Genomic DNA, 26,848 nt, shown 5'->3' with positions numbered 1-26,848 from the left:
AGGAACCTCCATACTATAAAACTGTTAAAGGAAAACTCTTAGAGGAAAACATAGGCAGAACACTCTATGACATAAATCACAGCAAGATCCTTTTTGACCCACCTCCTAGAGAAATGGAAATAAAAATAAACAAATGAGACCTAATGAAACTTAAAAGCTTTTGCACAGCAAAGGAAACCATACAAGATGAAAAGACAAACCCCAGAATGGGAGAAAATATTTGCAAACGAAGCAACTGACAGAGGATTAATCTCCAAAATTTACAAGCAGCTCATGCAGCTCAATATCAAAAAAACAAACAACGCAATCCAAAAATGGGCAGAAGACCTAAACAGACATTTCTCCAAAGAAGACATACAGATTGCCAACAAACACATGAAGGGATGCTCAACATCACTAATCATTAGAGAAATACAAATCAAAACTACAATGGGGTATCACTTCACTCCAGTCAGAATGGCCATCATCAAAAAAATCTACAAACAATAAATGCTAGAGAGGGTGTGGAGAAAAGCGAACCCTCTTGCACTGTTGGTGGGAATGTAAATTGATACAGCCACTAAGGAATTACTTTTATATGCACCACCCTCACTCCCCAAGAAAGCAGAGTCTCAGACAAACCTTCACATCTCTTTGCCTCCAGAGCCGGGACAAAAACTCTGCCTAGCACTTTCCAGCCAGCCCATGGTGGCTTTGTAGCCTGGAAAAAAATGGCAGCTTTTTACTTGCACCCCAAGAGAGACCTTGATGGGGGAAAAATAGGATTTGTAAATAGGTTGTCAAAGTATTTTTTTCTACTGTACTTCTACTGTGAGCTCAAGGAAACAGTGTACACTCCATTGCTTACTGGTGCCCATCTTGAATTTCCAGATCTCTTTGCTTGAATCTCTTTATAACACAGGTTTCATTGGCCCTTTATAGTATTCATTTGCTTCTCTGTCATTTCCTCCCAATAGATTATTGTAAGCACCTTGAGGACCACCATGGTGGTTACATTCATCTCTGAACCCCACACAGAGCCTGGTGCAGGGCTAGCACTTAGGAAGAGCTCAAGAAATGTGTGGCTATTGGATTGTGTGTTTTGGAAGGTCCTGCCCTCGTCATGGGCTGTGTAGAGCCAGACCACAGGAATCACGATTTTCAGAGACAACTAAGTTCATATCCTGTCTTCACTACTTACTAGCTATGTGACCTGGGAAGGTTATTGATTTTTCTGTACTCTCTTCCATAAAATGGAAATAATACCTACCCCTCAAGCGTCATTGTAAAAATATGTTGGTTCATGTACAAAAAGTTTCAGATACTATAGCTAGCATAGGCTAAGTGCTTAATAAATACCAGTTTACCATTGTATAATTTTTTATTGGTTAAAAAAACATAATAATCAATTTCATCAGGACTCAATAAAAATATATTAAGTGATTAACAAAGAGATCTGTAAATGAGAAATCAGGAAGACTTAGCTCATTTATATGTTGAATATCTGGAAGCTTTCTCGGGGAGAAAGCAACTGGTTGAATTGAAGTGATCTGAGTTTTCAAGCACAGATGTAGGTGTCTTAGTCCATTTGGGCTGCTGTAACAGAATACCATAATGGATAGCTTGTAAATAACAAATACTTATTTCTCACAGACTAGAGCCTGGAAAATCTAAGATCAAGGTGCTGGCATATTTAGTGTCTAGTGCAGGCCCACTTCCTGGTTCATACATGGGGGTGTCTTCTTGCCGTGTCCTCACACGGCAGAAGGGGCAAAGGGGCTCTCTAGAGCTTCTTTTAGTAGGGCTCTAATTCCATTCATGAAGGCTCTGCCCTTATAACCTATTTACCTCCCAAAGTCCCCACCCTCCTAATACCATCCATTGGGGGTTAGAATTTCAATATACGAATTTTAGGGGGACACATTCAGTGTATAGTAGTAGTGGATAAATCACATCATCTCTGTGTGTATGTGTGTGTACTTGCACACATGGTATTCACAGTATTCACTTCCTCTGCAAAACTATCCTCTGGAATTTCACATGCAGATTTACTTACCATGAATTTACTCTACACTTGATGATTAAAAGGTCCCTGTTTGGTTTTGCTCCCCTGTTGCTTTCCCAAGTAACTGGGTATTTGCCATTTCCTGCTATGAAAGCACTAGAAGGCTGGTGCCAGTGTAGATAATTCAAATATTGGCTGCATATATTCAAGTGTATTGTTTTGGAGAAGTTGGGGGTCAAGGATCAACATACTCTGACATTTGTAGCTTTGGTTTAACCTGGAAAAGCTACTTTGAAATTAGCTTTTTCATGTATCACGCCATAGTCAGAATGCCTTTAGAGCCTATCCCATTCTTCATCAGGGATTCCTTTGTTACCAGGGCACATGTTACTTTGGCAAAAACTGAAGAAACTGGATATGATTTTTCAGAAAATTCAAAACTGATAAAAACTGGTTTTCCTTAATATTTCACATCCTAGACCCTAGTCCAAGTTGAAGAAACCACACTTGAGTCAGTTTTCTAAACTCAGATCATACATCTGTATCTTTTTGCGGGGTCTTTATCCTAAAAACTGAATTTTAGTTCATTCATTCACCTATCCATTCATTCACTCATTGAACAAGTACATTTTGATCACTTGCCATGTGCCAGGCACTGTTCAATGCTGTGAAAACAGAGTGAATAAAAGAGGCAACGTCCCTAGGTTAAAAATGTTAAAGCTAAGTAATCCCTAACTTCTTAATACTTCGAAAGCACCTTAATTTTTGATGCCATTTTTCATTAAAGCAGGATTACCACTATCTGTGTACAAAATCCCTGGAGGTCAGCAGGTGAAGGGTGGAGGATGGTGGTTGTTTTACAGATGGCCAAGTGGCTTCATACTTAAGTCCTTCTTAATAATAAAAAATAAACGAAAATACCTACCCTTATAGTTATGAAGGGGACCGTTCTACATTAGTCAGAAAGCCTCTGATTGCTAGTAGCAGATAACCTAATTCAGAATGTTCTAGACAATAAAGGGAGCCTAACAAAAGAAAAGTTGAGAAGAAGGGAGGCTTTCGACACCGTTTCATTCACAGGTTTGCGAGATGATAGGGCCTCATCAGCCCCATTTTTCTGAAATTCTTGTGGAACCTCAGCCCAGCGCCCTCGCTTCTTCCCTCACTGCGGTGTGTTTACAGCTGGGACGTGGGGCATCCTTTCCTCTTCACTCTGTTTAAAGGGCGCCGTGCTCTTTATCTCACCAGGCGTGACTTATGGGAAGCATTAGAACAGTGTAACTGCAAATAAGGTCATTCCTTCATCAAGGTCCGAAATCCTTTAAGGAATATATACGGATGTACATGAGTAACAACGTGTCAGAAAATGGCGTGGCACTGCCGCAGACTCTTCTGGTAAAAACCAAGGGGGTGGGAAGGAATTTAGGTGGAGATTAACATAAAGCTGAAATCGTCATTACCATCATCATCTCACTGAGCGGACTGGGAACTGGGGAAAGATACTAGTTTTGGAATTATACAAAGCTATATCTGGTGAGGATTGAAATCTGGGTCTCAATGAATACAGAAGTCCTAAATACAATTGACAGACAAGGAAATTTACAAATGGCAAACAAATATATGAAAAAATGTTCAACTCTCCAGTAGGGCAAGAAATAAAAATCTGAGTGATGACAGGTTGTTATTTGGCACTTATAAACTAAGAACAATAAATAAATTATAGATAGATCAATCTATCTAGGTCTAGATCTAGATATATCTGATGCAGTGCTAACAAGCCTGTGGAGATACAGTACATCCAATTCTTGCTAGTGGCTAGGAAAACAGTTACATTTCATTTAAAACTCTGACGAGAAGTAGTATCAATAGGCACAACTTTCAGTACCTGTGACTCAGTAGTCACTTTCATTAGTCTCTTTTGCCCAAGGAAACAACTCAAAGGAAAAAAAGTAAATGTATAAAGATGTTTATATGTTGCTATTTCTAATAGAGAAAATCTAGAAGCAACTGAACTCTGTAGCAATCAGAGAATTAAATATTAAATATACCATGGCATATCAGTTCATTGGAATTTATGTAGCAACTGAAAAGGATAAATATGGAGGCTCTGAAGGCTTCAGAAGGTATTCATTAGCCCACAGTGAGTGGAAAGAAGGGAAAACCTTTGGCTTCTGGATTTGAGTGCCAGCTCTTGTGTGAACTAACTCCACAGATTAAGTCAGGCACCTCAGGCAAGTGATGGTCACTCTTCTAAAACTCAGTTTCTTCATATCTGTAATAATGGTACTTACCTCATGGGGCTGTTATGAAGATCAAATGAGGTAACTCACATAAAGCACTCAGTGCCAAGTGCAAAACAAGCCAATAAAAGAATCATACCTAAATATTATCTTTGTAACTATGTTCATTTTTTTCTCTGTCAAAATTAAAGGTTAGAAGAGAGCATGAGAAAAACATGGGGGAAAAGTCTTAAGCAGGATAATGGAATGGGTGAATATTTTATTTTTGAGCATTTCCCTTTATAATGTTTCCTATGTTGACATTTTTAAAAATGTATTTCTAAGTTCAGACGCCTCCCAGGGTGAAGTCCTCATATCAGGGCCCCTCCTCCTTCTGGCAGCTGGAAAGCCCCATTCCGCAGCCCCGCCGCAGCTCTCAGAATGCAGACATTAAGCCGGGGAGTCCACTGCACAGATTTTAAATGGACCAATTGTATCTTTATCCTTTCCGCAGCTGTTTTTGGAGAAGCTGCTCTTCTTAGATGCATGATTATCCCACACCTGTGAGGATATGGTATCGCTCCCTGAGAACCAAATCATGTTTGAAATTTCTGGTGTCAGAGGGTCTTTTAAAAAATGGTTGGCTTAGCACTTCCTCAGAATGCTGCATTCATGGGAGGGGTCTTCCACCTGACCTGTCGGGAACAATGCGTCTTTCAGGCTCTGCGGCCGCAGTGAATGGGACGCTCTGAACCTCTCCTCTCTTTAGGGTTATTATTCTGAAATCCTCATTGTCGGCAATACCCCCTTGGCAGCTGGACAGTAAAATGCATCTTTCTATCAATTCAGTCTCTTTCCTTTTTTTTTGGTAGTTGATTGCCTAGAGAAGCGAAAGCCAGCATAGCTACATTTTATTTCTGTGCACCTGCATTATTTATGCTGTCAGAATCTCAAGGCAAGAGGCTGAAACCGTGATTATCATTAGGCTTGGGAACTGCAAAGACAGGCAAAAGAGACTTTCTTTTAATGTGGGTGGCAGGAAAATAAAATGACAATCCAGAAAGAACAAATTCTAAGGCATGAACTCTAAAAACGATCTGCCAATTAACTATGAAGAGGAGGGCATCTTAATCAAGCACTTTATCTGCTGCCCAGGCTTCCCGGGGCTCGTTTGCTTGCCACTCCAACTAGGAGGGAAAGGTTGATTCCGTAGCCTTGCAGAGCGCCTTCCCAGGAGGAAGGACAAGGGGCTTCTATTCTGGTACATGAATCCTTATGAGAAGTGCTCAGTTTGGGTTTGACCAAGGAATTGGAGCTGCTGGCAGTGCGGAGAGAGGCAGGGACATCCTAAAGGACTTCTGTGGTTGAGTGATGAAAACACCATCTTCTGACTTTGAAATGGACAGAGACGTTCTGGAGACCAGGCCATGAAGAGACCAGGAAATGTGCAAATATAATTTATCAGATATCTTTCTGAGTATAATCACTCGATTATCTTCAAGTCTACATTTTCATGTAGTAAAAATGGGCAAGCAGCTGACATATGGGGAAGAGTGTGGGGTCCTTTGTGTAATGGACAGATTTTCATCATGAACCCTAATCCTGTGACTTTTGTATGGCTCAGTCTGGACAAATCCTATAATTAAAGACACTCTAAAGATGTCTAGTGTCTGGGGATAATGGATTTGCTGAGGGTGATCATTTGATGTTATACATCACGCAAGGTGTGTACTGGGTACCTGGGGACCATTTTTGCATAGTGCTCTTTGTGCCAATAGAAGATACATTCTCTCTACAATCAGCATGTGTTACCTTTAGAATCAGAAAGGAACTTTTAAAAGAACATTACTTTAAAAAAATTTAGTTGGTCTCTGAATTAGAGCTCAGACGACCTAGGGTCCAATCTGCCACCTGTTAGCTGTGTGTCCTTGAGCGAGTGGCTCAGTTACCTGTTCACATTGGTTTACAAAGCCCTCTGTAAGCTGCCCACAACCGGCTTGCTCATCGTGTGCCACTTACTTTTCTCAGCGCTCTGCCATCCTGGCCTCTCAGTTCCTCTAACATGCCATGTGGCCTCTCGTCTCTGAGGTTTTAAACCCACTGTTTGCTCTGCTCAGTACATCTCCCAGCTCCTCAACTGGCTCACTCCTCTTTATTCTTCACTCAAGGGTCATATCTTCTGGGAGCTTTTCTGTGAAATCCCAGACTGCATTATGTCCTCCTGGGCTGGCACCGGGTAGCTCTCCTTCTGTATCACTCATTATTTACTAAATGTTGTAATTGTTCAATAACTATAAACTCCATGAGGCCAAAGTCTGTGTCTTTCTCATTCATTGCTGTGTCCTCTGACACACAGAGAAAGCACTCACTGAAGATTATTAGGTGAATGAATGAACAAATGAATGCAATGATCGAGGTAATGAAAGTCTTTTCCATTTTGAGGAATCAGTGACACTAATTCAGTGAAGGACAAAGATGATTGTGTTTATATTAGAGATCACTTGCTTCAAATGATGGAACGCCCACTCAAGCTGGTGAGGCAAAACGAGAAGTTATTGATTCGATGTTGAGGTGCGCCTAGGTGTAACTATAGGAACTGGAGAGGCCCTGCAGAGCTCAGAGACTACCTAGGGACTCATGCTGTAGGACTCTGACTCCAAGCCCCTCATCCTTTTTTAGAAGGTTTCCACTGATACGCATTCCCAAGTGAACAGCCTTACTGAGTCAGAAATCTTCCTTTCATCTTGACTTCATGATTCTCCTCCTTTGGTGAGGGTCCCCCCGCCCTCCCCCCGAGCCCCTACCAAATTGCTTCTCTCCTCCCATTCCTGTTTCAACTCTGTTTACTGGGAATTATTTCCTCATGAAATTCCTTATAAAAAATTTCTTGGAGAAAAGGCCAATGTCAAGTCTTGTTGCTCTGGAAAGTTTTGAGTCCCTCCAGCCCTGGCACAAGTGTATCCAGGCACTGTGGGCTCTCACTCCTTTTTGCTGAGGTTGCTGATCTCATGACACTCATCCTCATGAGCTCTGAGGATGCTGACAACTTTACACCACGGGAAACTTAATAATTGAACATCCTATCTTTAATAGGTTAAATGTGATTCTATGCTGTGGTTTCAACTGTCATTAAATGCTATTAAGTGGAAATATAGACCATGAAAATATAAATATAAATTCATAGTTCTCTTGATGTTAGGAACTATTATAATTTACTTACTAAGGAATTCCATGAAAATAAGAAATCACACTTCAAGTAAGTTTATTCTTTAGAAAGCGTAAACTTAGGTAACCTGGACCCTAATTAGCACATTTGTTAATTATTCTTCCTAATTGTGAAGTTTAGCTTTCTTTTAACTGTATCAGATGCACTACTAAACTTGAGCATCACTCTTTATCACCACCCTGCAGGGCCATTAGTACTGCTATTTCACAGATAATAAAATGAAGACCCAGAGGGGTTAAGTAAGTTGTCTGAAGTCACAGAAATGAAAAAGTCATGTTTTGGGCGCCCACATTTAAATCTGAGTGTACCCGATTCCAAAGTTCATACCCTTTCCATTATAATGCAGCAAGAATCCTTGATACCCACGTTTTGTACAAAAACTCAACGAATTGCATGACTTGGGGCTGCAGATAAATTTCAGGATTGATTCTCTATTCTTATTTATAGGAGTTGCATTTCAACACAGGCACCACAGAAAGCATCTAGATTCTTCATGCTTTTCAGTCTGTTTCTTTATCTCTTGGAAGTAGGAAGGAATAGAATCCTTGATGATTTGTAAAAATCAGGTTTATAAATGTATAAGAGTGTCTGACAGCAAAGAGAGAGTTATGATTCTAAACCAATCTTTAAAAAGAAAAAAGCAAAAACAAAGATCAATGTTTGTTCTAATTGTACTGGATGTTGCTGATGGAAAATTAACATTTTGCAGCTTTCCTTTTTGTATGAGAAATTGAAGAGGTGATTTGTCAGCCATTTTCCCATGAAATCCTTAGTTTCATGTGAAAAATTGTCTCTCCTTAAAAGAAAAGAATTTATTTCCCTCATGCAATCTATGAAAAGGCAAGCAGGGTGAAAGGAGAGACCATTTTTATTCCCTGAGTAATTTTGTTGTTTCTTTTCTCCTTTTTCTTTATCTTCAACCCATGTGACTCCTCAGTGTCTAGAAAGACTTTAAAGAATCTTCACATGATTATTACCAAATATGAATTAAGGTTACTAATTTAATTACCTGGAGAAATGAAGAGCTGTTTTCCAGGATTTCTGTTGCAGTGCTTTCGAATGCATTGCATTCTGTTTTCTTCTAGATGGATTCCTGGAATTTCATGAAATTTCATAACTTATTTAACATCTGACATTTCACTTGCACGAAGTTCCCTCCCCCCCCCCCTTTTTTTGATGGTGGAAACTCTAACACTTGGGAATAAGTTTGACATATAATAATTGTGCCTTAAATATGAGAGAACTTCCTCTCTCTCTCTCTCTCTCTCTCTCTCTCTCTTTCTCACCTAAAAGTCCAGAGGAAAGAAATGTAGGACTGGATTGACAGCCTTTTTCCATGAAGTCTTTGGGAATCAGGCTTCTTCCAGCTCATAGCTCCACCATCCACCTCTAGGATGTATAGCCCGCTTCCTCATGGTCCACTGGTGGCCCCATCACCTCCATGCTCCCAAGCAGTAGGATGGTAAACAGAATAAAACAACAAAAAGGACTCAGACAAGTTTGTTTGCTCATTTGTTTTTAAGGAAGGTTCTGGAAGCTACACATGACATATCTATTTACATCCAGTTGGCCTGTTTTAATCACAAAGCTACAGAGCTAGAAGGGAGGCTAGAAAGTGTCTTTATTCTGGGCAGCTGTATCCCAGCTCTTCTTTGCCTAACTACTTGAGGTAGAAACTTAGATCATGGAGTTTTAAACCTTTTAAAAAATTAAATGTTTTTATTGATTCAGGGTCAAATGAAATAGAATCATGGAAGTGCTATGTGAACCATAAAGCACAATACAAGGGTGCTACTCTTACCACTGTTTCAGTGACTGTGCCCAGTCAGCTTGCGATGATTAGTTTTAGCATGGCTCTCTTTGTCTTTTCCCCTGATCTCTGTTATACTGTCTGCCACATTTGGTATCACACCCAGCTGTTGGGCTTCACTAATTTTTGGCTGATTGCTCTAGTATTTCTTACAATGCTCTGGGGCATAAATTGCTCCACAGTGTGATCCAATTAAATTCATTAGGGGCAGTTTTTGAGGCCAATCTGTTTGTTCTGATCCCAGAAGGGCTCTTTTTAGCTGTCTCTTTCCCTGGTTCTCTCTGGTAAACTAGCTGGTCTACAGGTTAGCTTTTGCTCTTCTATCAGTCTCCTCTCAGTTGTTTACCACCAAAATCTCCATTATTTTCAAGAGCAACCTCAAACTTGAACTTCCCCACATTCTATTTAATAAAGTCAGTTCCTCTGGGAAGATCTACAGAGCTCTCTGCTCTCATGGACTGTGTCTCCCTCTGGGAAAAACCTCTGAGTAACTACTCTGGACGTGGAGCAGTGTTGGTAGCCTAGTCTCAGATTGCCTCTGGAATAGAACCCCTGCCCTACAAGTGAGCTGGATTGAGGGTAACAAGGGCCTCAGGATTTTTGACCTATTGTGCCTGTAGTAGAGCATCTGCCCTATGAGTGGGGGCTAGGTGGAGGAAGGGAGCCCCCAACCTCTTGGCTGCAACGACCAGGAATTTAACACCAGAGCTGGAGAAATGCTGATGGCCTGCCTTCCCCAGTGAGATACTGTGTCCCTTTATCAAGAGCTGAGGGGAAAAGGAGCCCAATCTTATTGGTTACATCTTTCCAGGATGGAGCATGCATGGAAGTGACTCAAAAGTGCCACAGATTCTCAATGTTCTTATCCAGTTTTAGTATGTTTTCTTGAATAAATGTTTCTTCATTGGCTCTATACCCTAAGGACAATTCTCAGAGACTTTCTGTGATATTTAAAAATACTTTCAAAAGTTATGCTTGTTTCACTAGGGAACAGGTCCACAGAGGTCCTCAAAGTACCATGCTAAAAGTGGAACCTCAGTATTTCTTTTAAACAGATATATGCATTTCCATTAAGTAGTGCTTTAGGTGCATGTAAATTTCGATACATTATATTTTTGTTGTTCAGTTCAAAATATTTCTACATTGCAATGTAAATCTTTTTAATTCATGGATTATTTAGAAATGTATTGCCTGGTTTCCATTTAGAGATTTTCTATTTGTCTATTTAATATTGAGTCCTAGCTTTGTTCCACTGTGTACAAAGAGAGTATACTCTGTGATTTTGATCATTTATAATGTATTGAAAAGCTCCTGTGGCCCAGCATATAGTCAATATTGTTAAATATATTTGAGAGAAAAGTTGTATATTTTATAATTCTTGAGATCATCATTCTTCATGTGTTAATTAAGTCAGATTGGTTCATTGCATCATTAAAATATTCTGTACCTCTACCTTATTTTGCTACTTGTTCTATAAGTTATTGAAAAAAATATGTTAAGTCAATAGTATGAGTGAATTTTTCTATTTATCTTGTTGCTATTTTATGAGGTGCATGCATATTTAGAGCAGTGAATTATGAAGTGTTCTTCTATGTCTCTAGTAGTATCTCTCGCTTATATTACAAGTAAGTACTATTGCTTGATAATAATGCTACAGCAGTTTTTGCTGGTTAGTTTGTATATCAATTTTCATCTCTTATGTGGAGTAAAGAGTTAGAATTTTCTTATTAGTACAGTCTGATGTTTTTGTCTTTTAATTACAATATTTGGTCAGTTTATATATTATAGTAATCATTGTAATTATTGACATGTTTGCAATTAACTCTTCAATGTTACTATTGGCTTGGCCAAAAAGTTCGTTCGGGTTTTTCTGTAATATGTTACAGAAAAACCCAAACGAACTTTTTTGGTCAACCCAATATTTCTTCCTATTTATCCTATCATTTTCTCTCCCCCCCACCCCACCTTTTTTTGCTTCTTTTCGGAATCAAGTAATTTTTAAAATCATTTTCCTGCTGTATTAGTTTATTAGCTATACATTCTTTTGTTATTCTTTTAACGGATACTACAAGGATTACGTTGTGCACCCTTACCTTATTAGAGGCTATTATTAATTAGTACTTTGACCGGAATACAAGAATCTTAGAAAACTCTAATTCTATTCATCCTCTCTTACCTTTTGTGCTAATGTTGCCCTATATTTTGAATCTACACACATTTTAACCCCTACAAGACATGGGGGTTTATAAAGTTGGTATTCATTTAAATTTATCTATATATTTGCCCTTTCTGTATCTCTGTGTTTCCATGTGGGATCATTTTTCTTCTGCTTAAACAACTCGTCAGAAATTTATGTAATTCTATTGGAACAAATTCCCTCAGTTTTTGACTGAAATGTCTTATGTCGCCTTCACTTAAAAATTTTTAATTAAACTTTTATTTTGAGATAAGTGTAGATTCACATGCAGTTGTGGGACACAATACAGAGAGAACCCATATACCCTCTACCCACTCTCCCCGAAAGGTAACATCTTGCAAAGCTGCAGTACAATGTTACAGCCAGGATATTGACATTAATACAGTCAAGATGCAGAATGTTTCCATCCCACTATAAGCATCCCTCCTGTTGTCCTTTTACAGCCATAGGCACGTCCCCTAATTCCCTCCTTAATCTCTGGCAACCACTGATCTGTTTTTCATTTCTATAATTTTGTCATACTGTTACAGAAATGGAATTGTACAATAGGTGACCTTTTGGGATTAGTTTTTTCACTCGGAAAAATTCTCTGGACATTGATGCAGGTTTTTGTGTGCATCATAGTTTGTTTCACTTTACTACTGAGTAGTATTCCATAGTATGGAGGTACTAAAATGTGTTCACCCATTCACTCATTGTAAGCACCTGAGTTGTTTCCAATTATCAGCCATCACAAAGAGAGGTGCTAAAAGCATTTGTGTACAAGCTTTTCTGTTAGCATAAGCCTTCATTTCCCTGGAATACCCAGGAGTACAATTGCATGAGTACATACAGTAGTTGCATGTTTAATTTTTTTAAAAACTGCCAAACTGTTTTCTATAGTGGCTGTACCATTTTACTTTCCCACTAGCAATACGAGTGATTCAGTTTCTCTGCCAGCATTTGGTATTGTCACTATTTTTTATTTTAGTCATTTTGACAGGTGTGTAGTAGTATCTCATTATGGTTTTAACTTGCATTTCCCTAATAGCTAATGATGCTGGAAAATCATTTTGTGTGCTTATTTGTCATCTTTATACATTCTTGGGGAAAATATCTTTTCCTGTATTTTGCCAATTTTCTAATTGGCTTGTTTCTTTTACTGTTGATTTTCACTGTTAAAAATTCTTTTTTTGCTCCTTATAAATTAATATAATTTTTTTGTTTCACTGCTTTTAAGATTTTGTCTTTGTCTTTAGTTTTCAGCAGATTGGTCACAATGTGTCTATGTGTGGTTTTCTTTGTAATTATCCTGTTTGGGGTATATAGGGCTTCTTAAATCTGTTGTTTCATATCTTTTATAAGTTTTGGAAACTTCTCGGCCAATTCTCTTCAAATATTGCTTCTGTCCTATCTCTCTCTCCCCTCTTCTCTCCTCTCCCCAATATACGTGTTAGCCTTTTCATATGTCCCAAATGTCTCTTACATTATTTTCAGTATTTTCCATTCTTTTTTTCTTCTTATACTTCAGTCTAGATTTGTCTGCTAATCATTCGTTTCACTATTTTTCTCTTTTGGTATATCTTCTGTGTTCTTGAACCCATCTGTTGTGCTCTTAATTGTATTTTTCAATTAAATTTAATATGTTCTCTTTTTTATAGATTTTACTATTTTGCATGTGGAACTCTCCATCCTGCTATTTCCTTGAACATATTAATTATACTGTGGACCCTTTAGTAACACAGGTTTGAACTGTGTGGGTCCGCTTATGTGGGGTTTTTTTTTTTTTCGCTAAATACATAATACAGTACTACACAATTCATGGTTGGTTGAATCTGTGGGTATGGGACTGCAGATATGGAGGGCCGACTGTAAACCTAGACCCAGATTATCAACTGTGTGGACAGTCAACTTCCAGGTTGTTCAAGGGTCAACTATGGTCATTTTAAAGTCCCTGTCTGATAACTATAGAAGATAAATCACCTGTGGATCTATTTCTACTGTCTATTTTTTCCCCTTGGATTTTGGTCAGTTATACCCATTTCCTAGCATGATTAATGATTTTGGAGTGAATTGGAAGTGGTATATGAAAAATGGCAGAGGCTCTGTATGATGTTATCTTCCCTTAAAGAAGGTTAATTTTCTCTGGAAAGTAGTAAGAATAGGGGTGAATTACCTTGATCCAACTAGGTAACCTGTAATGATTCTAGGATGGATCCAGGTTTTTGTGAGGATGCATCTATTTTCTGTTTTCCACTACTTCTGGGGCCTTGCAGTTATGAGGCCTGAAAACTTAGGATGTTCACAAGCTCCAGCTCCTTGAAGGATCCTGAACTCCCAAACATAAACTCACCCTTTATGTTTTTATCTTCTTTGCTGCATATTAATGCTTTGTCTAACGCCATCTAGGAATTGGCAGGTGCTTTACGGGGGAAACAGTTCAGAATGTTAGGATCTCTTCTCTGTGATTCCTTTTTCTTAAACCAAGATCTCAATCCCTGAAGTCCTGGATGCTTTTGAATATTTGAATCCCCAATTTTTGTCTCTCCAGTTTTGAGAATGCCAAAAACCCCATACCACTTAGGAATTATCAAATAATTTGAGGAGAAAAGTAGCAGATAATGTGGAGAATGCTGGGCTTACATCAATATATTTTCCTTTTATCTGGGATCTTGGCACTTAAAGGTTTTGCTGCCTTTGCTACTCTTTGATGCCTTCCAACCACTTTTTAAAAATCCAGCTATTATTATCTCAGTGAGAGTATTAGTTTGAACACAAAAAACTCCATCATACTGGGAAACAGAAGTTACCCAAGCCTGTGTAGTCCAGATGTTTGCTTCAGTTAAGACTATAATAATTTGGGTGATTTTATTCAGGATATTTTCAGTATTTTACTTTGCCCGTTTTCCTTGATTCAAATCTTCTGAATTAGGTTTTTCTTGCCATATTACGCCTTAGGCCAAAGCTAGATTAAGATCACCAGAGTTCCCAAATGCAGAAAAGATAAGTTGGCCTTCTCCCCCTCATAAGAAATTAAAGATAAAAACCACCCTCAATTATAAAATAACCATAAGAAATAATTCAATGCTTTCTAAAAATATATCAAATGTAAATTATTTCCAATATTTATGGAGCCAGGTTTCCTGAGTGTGGATCCTGGCCTCTGCCGTGTGCTAGGTAGGCAAGTTACTTAATCGCTCTATGCTTAAGTTTCTTTAGTTGTGTAATGTGGAAAAGAATAATGCCTACCTCATAGTTATTACAGTGAATAATTTAATATACCTATAGCACTTAGAACAATGCTCCAGGTATAGTAAGTGCTCAATTAATCAGTTAATGTAAAAGATTATCCAACATCAACAGCTATAAACATAAAATACATCAGCATATAACTTATGTGCACTCATAATAAATATGATTTAATAGAGATAAGTTTGATTTATTTGGCAAATTTACTTGAGCCCATTCATCGCTAGAAAATTTTCTGATTAACTCAACATTTTTGGTTTTGTTTTTCCTTCCTTTGCCTTTTTGGGAGGTTGAGGGGAGGCTCTCTCTTCTCTGTTAGCAGGAAGAAAAAGGAAACATTTCTTTCTCAGCATTTTGAGGAGTCACTCAACATTTATTGAGCATTCGTGTTCTGGTCCTTGTGCTATTAACTAACCATAGAGTTGTAGAGATGAATAAGATTCATCCTTTCCCTGAAGGTCTTAGACTTACCAGAGTCAGACAGATAAGTAAGAAATGACATATACATTGAGCCACTGACCCTGTCACAGGGTATTAGAATTTTTAAAAACCTTAAAGTTTATAATCCTCACAACTACCTTAGGATGTAGGCACTGAGGCTCAGAGCACTTGAGTAACTTGCCCAGATGAGATTTGAACCCAGTGCTTCCAAAAAATGGGTCTATGGCCTTCCCACTAATGCTGAGACAGGGATACAGCACATTTCTGCCTAGAAACATTAAATAAAAGGCTGATTATAGTTGTCTACTCATTGCCTAAAACACCTGTTAATTCAGGTATGTGAACCCAAGTCAGAATGCTTGTTTAGTGGCATTTAACTGTTATTTCCGGCAAAGTGGTCAAACTAATAATAAGCAGCCCTGACATTCATACAGCAAGTGAAAACTATGGTGCAGAAGTATTTTTGAATGGGTATTTTTAAATTAAGTGAATCATTTTCACCTAAAAAAATGAGTTATTATTTTAAAAAGAAAATGACTCATATTCTCTTCAATGTGGTGGGCTGTGATTGGAGAAGGCCCTCATATGTATTTCCTATGATATTTTTTACCTACATTTGGATTAATTAGCCAAATGGGTAGAAACCTGAGCTCCAAAGAGATCATTGTCACGATTTCAACCCTGCAAGAGACCAGTGACTTCCTTAGCTGTAAGAGGAATCTCTAATTCTAGACAGTTTTCAAAGGGAAATGAGTGATGGCAGGTTGGAAACATGCTATACAAAAAAGGATTACATGTATCCACTTTTCATTTTGAAGGTCAGTCCACTGATAATTTTAACTTATAATATGAGTGTCCAAGTCAGTATACATTAAGTATACTAGTCTTTTTTAGAAAAAAATCTTTATTGGAGTATAATTGCTTTACAATGTTGTGTTAGTTTCTGCTGTATAACAAAGTGAATCAGCTATATGTATGCATATATCCCCATATCCCCTCCCTCTTGTGTCTCCCTCCCACCCTCCCTATCCCACCCCTCTAGGTGGTCACAAAGCACCAAGCTGATCGCCCTGTGCTATGCAGCTCCTTCCCGCTAGCTCGCTGTTTTACATTTGGTAGTGTATATATGTCAATGCTACTCTCTCACTTCGTCCCATCTTACCCTTCCCCCTCCCCGTGTCCTCAAGTCCATTCTCTGCATCTGTGTCTTTATTCCTGTCCTGCCCCTAGGTTCACCAGAAACTTTTTTTTTTTTTTTAGATTCCATATGTATGTGTTAGCATATGGTATTTGTTTATCTCTTTCTGACTTACTTCATTCTGTATGACAGACTCTGGGTCCATCCAGCTCACTACAAATACCTCAGTTTTTTTTCTTTTTATGGCTGAGTAATATTCCATTGTATATATGCGCCACATCTTCTTTATCCATTCATCTGTCAATAGACACTTCCATGTCCTGGCTATTTTTTTTTTTTTTTCTTTTTTGCCGCTTTTCATGTGCTTTTTTTTTTTATTTTTATTTTTTCCACACACACACACTGCATTTTATTTTTACAAGAGGTAAATAGACTGACACCAAGCATTGTACATGGATGACCACAACAAAAGCAACAATGATTGCAATTACCAAACATGAAACACACTCATACTATGTCATAATATTGACATTCAGTGCAGTAATCCTCCACTGTAACAGCTCCTTTACTTTGCAGTGAAAATTGATTTGTATATTCTTTGCCTCTGAGTCCTTGTGGGATTTTTTTTTTTTTAATTCAGACAGAAAGTCACAAAAATTATACTCATCCTCATCAGTTCACTCAGTCCCATGTAATTAATTTTTTTTTCATCTTGATCTTTTGTTAGCACTTTTATGAGTTCATCAGTTTTTCATTAGAGTTCTGAAAATGCTTATTCATTCAGTTCAGCAGTACAGTCAGTTACCAGAAACCTGTACTTGTCAGAGTCTTTTCCATGAATTTCTTGAAGATGAAAGCCTTTTATAGGAACATATTTGCAAAAGCATCAGAGTACACCCAGAACTGTCTGTAAATGACAAAAGACTTAAAAATGACCACTGTTAAAGATTTGATGAAAGTTCATAATAATGCAGTTGACAAGAACATTAGTTACTTCTGAGATATACATTTTAAAGTAATAACTAGGATTATTACTTATAACATTATACCAGAACATATAAGATTTTTAGAAATTTCATGTAATGTCTGAAACATTTATATTAACATATTTCCATACATATTTCCATACAAATACAAATATAAGATTTTTAGAAATTTCATATAATGTCTGAAACATTTATATTAACATATTTCCATACATATTTCCATACAAATACAAATATAAGATTTTTAGAAATTTCATGTAATGTCTGAAACATTTATATTAACATATTTCCATACAAATAACCCAATGAAAGTTTAGTATTAGTTGTTTTGTTTGTTTGTTTGTTTATACTGCAGGTTCTTATTAGGCATCAATTTTATACACATCAGTGTATACATGTCAATCCCAATCGCCCAATTCAGCACACCACCATCCCCACCCCACCGCACTTTTCCCCCCTTGGTGTCCATATGTCCATTCTCTACATCTGTGTCTCAACTTCTGCCCTGCAAACCGGCTCATCTGTACCATTTTTCTAGGTTCCACATACATGCATTAATATACGACATTTGTTTTTCTCTTTCTGACTTACTTCACTCTGTATGACAGTCTCTAGATCCATCCACTTCTCAACAAATGACTCAATTTCGTTCCTTTTTATGGCTGAGTAATATTCCATTGTATATATGTACCACATCTTCTTTATCCATTCGTCTGTTGATGGGCATTTAGGTTGCTTCCATGACCTGGCTATTGTAAATAGTGCTGCAATGACCATTCGGGTGCATGTGTCTTTTTGAATTACGGTTTTCTCTGGGTATATGCCCAGTAGTGGGATTGCTGGGTCATATGGTAATTGTATTTTTAGTTTTCTAAGGAACCTCCATATTGTTCTCCATAGTGGCTGTATCAATTTACATTCCCACCAACAGTGCAAGAGGGTTCCCTTTTCTCCACACCCTCTCCAGCATTTGTTTCTAGATTTTCTGATGATGCCCATTCTAACAGGAGTGAGGTGATACCTCATTGTAGTTTTGATTTGCATTTCTCTAATAATTAGTGATGTTGAGCATCTTTTCATGTGCTTCGTGGCCGTCTGTATGTCTTCTTTGGAGAAATGTCTATTTAGGTCTTCTGCCCATTTTTGGATTGGGGTGTTTGTTTCTTTAATATTGAGCTGAATGAGCTGTTTATATATTTTGGAGATGAATCCTTTGTCCGTTGATTTCGTTTGCAAATATTTTCTCCCATTCTGAGGGTTGTCTTTTCGTCTTGTTTATGGTTTCCTTTGCTGTGCAAAAGCTTTGAAGTTTCATTAGGTCCCATTTGTTTATTTTTGTTTTTATTTCCATTACTCTAGGAGGTGGATCAAAAAAGATCTTGCTGTGATTTATGTCAAAGAGTGTTCTTCCTATGTTTTCCTCTAAGAGTTTTATAGTGTCCAGTCTTATATTTAGGTCTCGAATCCATTTTGAGTTTATTTTTGTGTATGGTGTTAGGGAGTATTCTAATTTCATTCTTTTACATGTAGCTGTCCAGTTTTCCCAGCAGCACTTATTGAAGAGACTGTCTTTTCTCCATTGTATATCTTTGCCTCCTTTGTCATAGATTAGTTGACCATAGGTGCGTGGGTTAATCTCTGGGCTTTCTATCTTGTTCCATTGATCTATGTTTCTGTTTTTGTGCCAGTACCATATTGTCTCGATTACTGTAGCTTTGTAGTATAGTCTGAAGTCAGGGAGTCTGATTCCTCCAGCTCCATTTTTTTGCCTCAAGACTGCTTTGGCTATTCGGGGTCTTTTCTGTCTCCATACAAATTTTAAGATGATTTGTTCTAGCTCCGTAAAAAATGCCATTGGTAATTTGATAGGGATTGCATTGAATCTGTAGATTGCTTTGGGTAGTATACTCATTTTCACAATGTTGATTCTTCCAATCCAAGAACATGGTATATCTCTCTATCTGTTGGTATCATCTTTAATTTCTTTCATCAGTGTCTTATAGTTTTCTGCATACAGGTCCTTTGTCTCCCTAGGTAGGTTTATTCCTAGGTATTTTATTCTTTTTGTTGCAATGGTAAATGGGAGTGTTTCCATAATTTCTCTTTCAGATTTTTCATCATTAGTGTATAGGAATGCAAGAGATTTCTGTGCATTCATTTTGTATCCTGCAACTTTACCATATTCATTAATTAGCTCTAGCAGTTTTCTGGTGGCAATTTTAGGATTCTCTATGTATAGTATCATGTCATCCGCAAACAGTGACAGTTTTACTTCTTCTTTTCCAATTTGTATTCCTTTTATTTCTTTTTCTTCTCTGATTGCCGTGGCTAGGACTTCCAGAACTATGTTGAATAATAGTGGTGAGAGTGGACATCCTTGTCTCGTTCCTGATCTTAGAGGAAATGCTTTCAGTTTTTCACCATTGAGAATGATGTTTGCTGTGGGTTTGTCATATATGGCCTTTATTATGTTGAGGTAGGTTCCCTCTATGCCCACTTTCTGGAGAGTTTTTATCATAAATGGGTGTTGAATTTTGTCAAAAGCTTTTTCTGCATCTATTGAGATGATCATATGGTTTTTATTCTTCAATTTGTTAATATGGTGTATCACATTGATTGCTTTGCGTATATTGAAGAATCCTTGCATCCCTGGGATAAATCCCACTTGATCGTGGTGTATGATCCTTTTAATGTGTTGTTGGATTTGTCCTGGCTATTGTAAAGAGTGCTGCAATGAACATTGTGGTACATGTCTCTTTTTGAATTATGGTTTTCTCAGGGTATGTGCCCAGTAGTGGGATTGCTGTGTGGTATGGTAGTTCTATTTTGAATTTTTTAAGGAACCTCCATACTGTCCTACATAGTGGCTGTATTAATTTACATTCCCACCAACAGTGCAAGAGGGTTCCCTTTTCTCCACACCCTCTCCAGCATTTATTGTTTGTAGATTTCTTTGATGATGGCCATTCTGACTGGTATGAGGTGATACCTCATTGTAATTTTGGTTTGCATTTCTCAAATGATTAGTGATGTTGAGCACACTTTCATGTATTTGTTAGGTCTTCTGCCCATTTTTGGATTGGGTTGTTTGTTATTTTCATACTGAGCTGCATGAGCTGCTTGTAAATTTTAGAAATTAATCCTTTGTCACTTGCTTCGTTTGCAAATATTTTCTCCCATTCTGAGGGTTGTCTTTTTGTCTTGTTTATAGTTTCCTTTGCTGTGCAAAAAGCTTGTAAGTTTGATTAGGTCTCATTTGTTTATTTTTGTTTTTATTTCCATTCCTCCAGGAGGTGGGTCAAAAAGAATATTGCTGTGATTTATGTCATAGAGTGTTCTGCCTATGTTTTCCTCTAAGAGTTTTATAGTCTCTGGCCATATATTTAGGTTTTTAATCCATTTTGAGTTTATTTTTGTGTACAATGTTAGGAAATGTTCTAATTTCATTCTTCTACATGTAGCTGTCCAGTTTTCCCAGCACCACTTATTGGAGAGGCTGTCTTTTCTCCACTGTACATTCTTGCCTCCTTTATCAAAGATAAGGTGACCGTATGTGTGTGGGTTTATCTTTGGGCTTTCTATCCTGTTCCATTGATCTATATTTCTGTTTTTGTACCAGTACCATACTGTCTTGATTACTGTAGCTTTGTAGTATAGTCTGAACTCAGGGAGCCTGATTCCTCCAGCTCCATTTTTCTCTCTCATGATTGCATTGGCTATTCGGAGTCCTTTGTGTTTCCATACAAATTGTGAAATTTTTTGTTCTAGTTCTGTGAAAAATGCCATTGGTAGTTTGATACGGATCGCATTGAATCTGTAGACTGCTTTGGGTAGTATAGTCATTTTCACAATGTTGATTCTTCCAATCCAAGAACATGGTATATCTCTCCATCTGTTTGTATCGTCTTTAATTTCTCTCATCAGTGTCTTATAGTTTTCTGCAGACAGGTCTTTTGTCTCCCTAGGTAGGTTTCTTCCTAGGTATTTTATACTTTTTATTGCAATGGTAAATGGGAGTGTTTCCTTAATTTCTTTCAGATTTTTCGTCCGTAGTGTATATGAATGCAAGAGATTTCTGTGCATTAATTTTGTATGCTGCTACTTTACCAGATTCATTGATTAGCTCTAGCAGTTTTCTGGTAGCATCTTTAGGATTCTCTATGTATAGTATCATGTCATCTGCAAACAGTGACAGTTTTATTTCTTCTTTTCCAATTTGTATTCCTTTTATTTCTTTTTCTTCTCTAATTGCCGTGGCTAAAACTTCCAAAACTATGTTGAATAATAGCGGTGAGAGTGCGCAACCTTGTCTTGTTCCTGATCTTAGAGGAAATGGTTTCAGTTTTTCACTATTGAGAATGATGTTGGCTGTGGGTTTGTCATATATGGCCTTTATTATGTTGAGGTAAATTCCCTCTATGCCTACTTTCTGGAGAGTGTTTGTCATAAATGGGTGTTGAATTTTGTCGAAAGCCTTTTCTGCATCTGTTGAGATGATCATATGGTTTTTATTCTTCAATTGGTTAATATGCTGTATCACACTGATTGATTTGCTTACATTGAGGAATCCTTGCATTCCTGGGATAAACCCCACTTGATCATGGTGTGTGATCCTTTTAATGTGCTGTTGGCTTCTGTTTGCTAGTATTTTGTTGAGGCTTTTTGCATCTATGTTCATCAGTGATATTGGTCTGTAGTTTTCTTTTTTTGTGACATCTTTGTCTGGTTTTGGTATCAGGGTGATGGTGGCCTTGTAGAATGAGTTTGGGAGTGTTCCTCCCTCTGCTATATTTTGGAAACGTTTGAGAAGGATAGGTGTTAGCTCCTCTCTAAATATTTGGTAGAATTGGCCTGTGAAGCTGTCTGGTCCTGGGCTTTTGTTTGTTGGAAAATGTTTAATCAAAGTTTCAATTTCATTGCTTGTGATTGGCCTGTTTATATGTTCTGTTTCTTCCTGGTTCAGTCTTGGAAGGTTGTGCTTTTCTAAGAATTTGTCCATTTCTTCCAGGTTGTCCATTGTATTGGCATATAGTTGCTTGTAGTAATCTCTCATGATCCTTTGTATTTCTGCGGTGTCAGTTGTTACTTCTCCTTTTTCATTTCTAATTCTGTTGTTTTGGGTCCTCTCCCTTTTTTTCCTGATGAGTCTGGCTAATGGTTTATCAATTTTGTTTATCTTCTCAAAGAACCAGCTTTTAGTTTCATTGATCTTTGCTATTGTTTCCTTCATTTCGTTTTCATTGATTTCTGATCTGATCTTTATGATTTCTTTCCTTCTGCTAACTTGGGTTTTTTTTGTCATTCTTCTTCTTCTATCTCTAATTGCTTTAAGTGTAAGGTTAGATTGTTTATTTGAGATTTTTCTTGTTTCTTGAGGTAGGACTGTATTACTATCAGCTTCCCTCTTAGAACTGCTTTTGCTGCATCCCATAGGTTTTGAGTCATCGTGTTTTCATTGTCATTTGTTTCTAGGTATTTTTTGATTTCCTCTTTGATTTCCTCTGTGATCTCTTGTTTATTTAGTAGCAAATTGTTTAGCCTCCATGCGTTTGTATTTTTTACAGTTTGTTTCCTGTAATTGATGTCTAGTCTCATAGCATTGTGGTTGGAAAAGATGCTTGATATGTTTTCAGTTTTCTTAAATTTACCAAGGCTTGATTTGTGACCCAAGATATGATGTATCCTGGAGAATGTTCCATGAGCACTTGAGAAGAAAGTGTATTCTGTTGCTTTTGGATGAAATATGCTATAAATATCAATTAAGTCCATCTTGTCTAATGTGTAATTTAAGGCTTGTGTTTCCTTATTTATTTTCATTTTGGAGCATCTGTCCATTAGTGAAAGTGGAGTGTTAAAGTCCCCTACTCTTATTGTGTTACTGTGTTACTGTTGATTTCCCCCTTTATGGCTGTTAGCATTTGCCTTATGTATTGAGGTGCTCCTATGTTGGGTGCATATATATTTATAATTGTTATATCTTCTTCTTGGATTGATCCCTTGATCATTATGTAGTGTCCTTCTTTGTCTATTGTAATAGTCTTTATTTTAAAGTCAATTTTGTCTGATATGAGAATTGCTACTCCAGCTTTCCTTTGATGTCCATTTGCATGGAATATCTTTTTCCATCCCCTCACTTTCAGTCTGTATGTGTCCCTAGGTCTGAAGTGGGTCTCTTGTAGATAACATATATACGGGTCTTGTTTTTGTATCCATTCAACCCATCTATGCCTTTTGGTTGGAGCATTTAATCCATTTACATTTAAGGTAATTATTGACATGTATTTTCCTATTACCATTTTCTTAATTGTTTTGGCTTTGTTACTGTAGGTCTTTTCCTTCTCTTGTGTTTCCTGCCTAGAGAAGTTCCTTTAGCCTTTGTTGTAAAGCTGGTTTGGTGGTGCTGAAATCTTTTAGCTTTTGCTTGTCTGTAAAGGTTTTAATTTCTCCATCGAATCTGAATGAGATCCTTGCTGGGTAGAGTAATCTTGGTTGTAGGTTTTTCCCTTTCATCACTTTAAATATGTCCTGCCACTCCCTTCTGGCTTGCAGAGGTTCTGCTGAAAGATCAGCTGTTAACCTTATGGGGATTTCCTTGTATGTTTTTTGTTGCTTTTCCCTTGCTGCTTTTAATATTTTTTCTTTGTATTTAATTTTTGATAGTTTGATTAATATGTGTCTTGGTGTGTTTCTCCTTGGATTAATCCTGTATGGGACTCTCTGCACTTCCTGGACTTGATTGACTATTTCCTTTAGCATGTTAGGGAAGTTTTCAACTATAATCTCTTGAAATGTCTCAGACCCTTTCTGTTTCTCTTCTTTTTCTGCGACCCTATAGTTCGAATGTTGGTGCATTTAATGTTATCCCAGAGGTCTCTGAGACTGTCCTCAATTCTTTTCATTCTTTTTTCTTTATTCTGCTCTGGTGTAGTTATTTCCGCTATTTTATGTTCCAGGTCACTTATCCGTTCTTCTGCCTCAGTTATTCTGCTATTGATTCCTTGTAGAGAATTTTTAATTTCAGTTATTGTGTTGTTCATCATTGTTTGCTCTTTAGTTCTTCTAGGTCCTTATTAAACACTTCTTGTATTTTCTCCATTCTATTTCCAAGATTTTGGGTCGTCTTTACTATTATTACTCTGAATTCTTTTTCAGGTAGACTGCCTATTTCCTCTGCATTTGTTTGGTCTGGTGGGTTTTTATCTTGCTCCTTCATCTGCTGCATATTTCTCTGTCTTATTTTGTTTAACTTAATGTGTTTGGGGTCTCCTTTTCGCAGGCTGCAGGTTCGTAGTTCCCATTGTTTTTGGTGTCTGCCCCCAGTGGGTGAGGTTGGTTCAGTGGCTTGTGTTGGTTTCCTGGTGGAGGGGACTGGTGCCTGTGTTCTGGTGGGTGTGGCTGGACCTTGTCTTTCCGGTGGGCAGGGCCACATCCGGTGGTGTGTTTTGGGGTGTCTGTGAACTTAGTATGCTTTGAGGCAGCCTATCTGCTAATGGGTGGGGTTGTGTTCCTGTCTTGCTAGTTGTTTGGCATGGGGCATCCAGCACTGGAGCTTGCTGGCCACTGGGTGGATCTGGGACTTAGCGTTGAGACGGAGATCTCTGGGAGGACTCTCACCGATTGGTAGTACGTGGGGCCGGGAGGTCTCTGGTGGACCAATGTCCTGAGCTCAGCTTCCCCACCTCAGAGGCTCAGGTGTGACACCAGGCCAGGGCATCAAGACCCTGTCAGCCACACGGCTCAGAACAAAAGGGAGAAAAAAAGAAAGAAAAATTATAATAATAATAAGATAATTTAAAACATTTTTAAAATTTATTAAAATAAAAAAAAAATTAAAAAAAGAGGAGAGCAACCAAACCAATAAACAAATCTCCAATGATAACAAGCACTAAAAAGTAAACTAAGATAAACATAAAAATTAGAAACAAATTAGTCGCAGACAGCAAACCCCAAGTCCACCACCTCAATTTGGGATGATTCATTGTCTCTTCAGGTATTCCACAGATGCAGGGTACATCAAGTTGATTGCGGGGATTTAATCTGCTGCTCCTGAGGCTGCACGGAGAAATTTCCCTTTCTCTTCTTTGTTTGCACAGCTCCTGGGCTTCAGCTTTGGTTTTGGCCCTGCTCTGTGTGTAGGTCGCCTTCAGGCATCTTTTGGGAAGTCTGGGTCTTCTGCCAGTGTTCAGGAGGTGTTCTGTAGGATTTGTTCCACATGTAGGTGTATTTTTGTTGTACTTGTGGGGAGGAAGGTGATCTCCACGTCTTACTCCTCCGCCATCTTGAAGATCCCCCTCTATTTAGTCTTAAAAATGATAGAAGATTCAAAATAAAAATGTGTTAGTATTTGTTGAATTTTAAACTAATTTAAGGCCAGAATTTTAGGAATTTTTAGAACTGATAACTTCTTGTTTCAGAGGACATCACCTATTGGCAAACTGTGGTACTGCAGTTTCACTGCACAAAGAGGAAGAGATGATCAGGCAGCCATGGATTTGGAGTCAAAGAGCTGGTAAAGCAGGCAGCTCAGAGAACATGGGGCCCTGGAAGTCTAGAAGGAAATGCTTTCTCTCCTCTCTTCCCATTCCCCTCATTGCTGTGATGTACATTTCTGACAGAGAACCAGAACTATAACCTGAACAAATTACATATTTGTGAATTGTGACTGTTGCTGAAATCTACCACTGGTGTGACATCCTGACCCATTTAGATAGACATTGGATTCAATGAGCCAATTGTCCTTGTGCTAACAGGTAAATTCCTAGCTATCATTAATCTGAAATTAAAGGGGGGAGCATTCATTATAGCATTGCACTTTGATTTTACTTTTGCAGTGCTATAGCTGATAGCATCAGGAAAATAACTTTTCAAATAAAAATGTATCTTTTCTCCCAGGTGGGGCTGGGACAGAAGTAAAGGGAGAGGAAGATGGAATAGGGGGATTCTATGGTCAGTTTGAACATTAGTCTTACTGTGCTGGAAGTAATTCCTGACTCTAACTGCAGAAATTTCATTCTTTTGCAGTGACATAAATGTAGTCTGCTCAGCTGGTTTAGTTTCCATTTATATTTTGTAGCACCCCAGAGCTACTTTTTTTCTTTTTAAAGAAGCCAGCAGAAGCCAGCCAGAAGAAATCCTGATAACTTGAGCATGGGAAGGTCCTTAGGATTTTGAGAGCAATCTCTTCTCCCTGCCTTTTAACCTCTTTCCCCTTTGCATGGTATATGTTTCAATGGATGTATTTTTCAGAGTACCTTCCTCTGCATTTTATTTCATCTTATTTAATGGACTTCCTATTAATTAAGAGGGAGAATGAACTAAGAAATAAGCACGGTGTGGAGTTAGAAGTAAGGTAGGGTTGTCCTAAAGGAAATGAAGCTGAAGTTAGAAAACGTGCCGGCCCTTCCTTTTATTCTGCTGTCCTAGGCTTTCACTGAAGTTTGTGTTTGGGGACACCCATTTACTCCATGCTGAGTCCCAAAGGGATGTGCACAAGAGCATTTAGAAGGGGAGGATTTGGCACCTATATGGTGACCCCCAAAGTAAAAATCCAAAAAAGTTTAAAATGTAAAGTATTTTAAAGTAGCACTGTTTTGAAACTCTTTTGGTCGTTCATCCTTGC

The 26,848-nt window shown here is 37.9% G+C and overlaps 1 protein-coding gene across 11 annotated transcripts in view; it reads left to right on the top strand.

Moving 5' to 3' along the window:
• Positions 1 to 26,848, top strand: part of NCALD (neurocalcin delta) — a 443,801-nt gene that overhangs the window by 334,530 nt on the left and 82,423 nt on the right. The gene's annotated exons all lie outside the window — the stretch shown is intronic.

This window comes from Eschrichtius robustus, chromosome 17 (genome assembly GCF_028021215.1).
Source record: "Eschrichtius robustus isolate mEscRob2 chromosome 17, mEscRob2.pri, whole genome shotgun sequence".
Classification (NCBI taxonomy): domain Eukaryota; kingdom Metazoa; phylum Chordata; class Mammalia; order Artiodactyla; family Eschrichtiidae; genus Eschrichtius; species Eschrichtius robustus.
The sequence above is the reverse complement of the archived record's forward strand: the minus strand, read 5'-3'. Positions and strand labels throughout refer to the sequence as shown.